Genomic DNA, 1,574 nt, shown 5'->3' on the forward strand with positions numbered 1-1,574 from the left:
ACGCTCCCCCGGGAGCTGGGCGGGCAGGCTCACCCCTGGGAACCCCTCACTTCTCCAGGGCTGCCCGCAGCCACGACCAGCCTCCGCGGCTACACTGCTCCTCCGGCCGCAGCCCCACCACGCCGGCCGGGGGGACTCGGGCTATTCCTGGAGTATTTTCAGTTTACACCAAAATAACCTGACAGCTGATGGCAGGCGGCATCGCTCCTCACCCTGGAGGGTCAAAGTCCACATGGCTCTCAGGGGACAGGCTCGGAAGCCACAGCCCCAGGAGGCCTGGGGCGGCCCAGTTCCAGAAAGCTGGTCTAAGCAATGGCTGGACAGCCAGACCGCCGGCCCCAGGGCGTGAAGGGACCCCAAGGCCCTCATTTAACAGAGGACATTGGGGCTCTGGGAACGGATGGAAAGGGGGCCTCTTCTCCCCCTTTTGCCACCATGATAGCTGCCTCCTGGGTCCAGGCGTCATGCAAAGTCACCCCCTGACCACAGAGCTGTGAGCCCTGCTGCTGGAACCCCCACACTAAGACGGGGCTCATTTGGTTCGAGCCCAAGCTCCCGGCCCGACAGTGGATGGAGCGAGCGGCAGCTGCTTGGCGTTAAAGGTGATTAACCAACTATTTAATTACCTTGCAGCACCCGGAAAGAAAACAGGCACCAACGAACAATCCCCAGGCAAGGGCGTGCTCGCTGGGGCCAACATTCCCCACTGTGGCAGGGCAAGGGGGTATGGCTCCCACAGAGCCCCGACACCCCCCCCTCCCCAGACAGCCCTGCCGCAGCATCCTGGAGGGAGCTCGGACCCCCCATTTCCCCAAAGAGCAGGCGCTGAGAACAATGAATGAATGGGCTTCTCCCCACCCCCATCCCAGACTCTGACTCACCCGGAGTCCCCGTTCTTGCTGTATTTCTAGCCTCCCGTGATGCCCTCTCACATGGGACTCGGCTGTGGCCGGAGGGAGCTGTGGGTGCTCTTCCTGGCTGTGTCCTCTCTTTTCCTCGGCCCCCGGGAACCTCCGGAAACCGACAGCCTCTCCGAGGCACCCACACTGAACCTACCCCCAAGTCTGGGGGTCTGGCTGGGACCAGGCTGCCCGGGGAAACCTGATCCCGTCTCTCCTTCCGGCCTCTCCCACCACCAAGCCAGGTCCTGTTACAGACACTTAAAGGCTCCCCTGAAATTGTGACTTCCAGCCCCTGCCCGGCTCGCATTTGCTGTGTGATCTTAGATAAGTCACTTCCTCTCTGAGCCTCAGTTTTCTTGGTGGTAAAAACTGCGAGCCCAGGGATTTTTTCAAACTTTTTTTGAAAGCCACAGAATCCTGAGAAAAACGCACACACACATGCAACCCAATCAAATCCGACGTGGAAGCCCAATAGGGGGGGACAGTGACCCTGGGACCACCGGGGTCGAGCAGGCTCAGGCTCGTGTCCGCACCTGGCCACGGCCGCCCAGCCGCTAGGCCCCATCAGCGCCCGCATCGCGCTGCCCGAGTCCCAGAGAATTCCACCGCCTCCCGAGAAAGCCGGTCCGGGGCCTGGGACCAGGAAGTGGAGCCGGAGGGGGACAGGCTCCG

Source organism: Myotis davidii, unplaced genomic scaffold, assembly GCF_000327345.1.
Source record: "Myotis davidii unplaced genomic scaffold, ASM32734v1 scaffold324, whole genome shotgun sequence".
NCBI lineage: Eukaryota > Metazoa > Chordata > Mammalia > Chiroptera > Vespertilionidae > Myotis > Myotis davidii.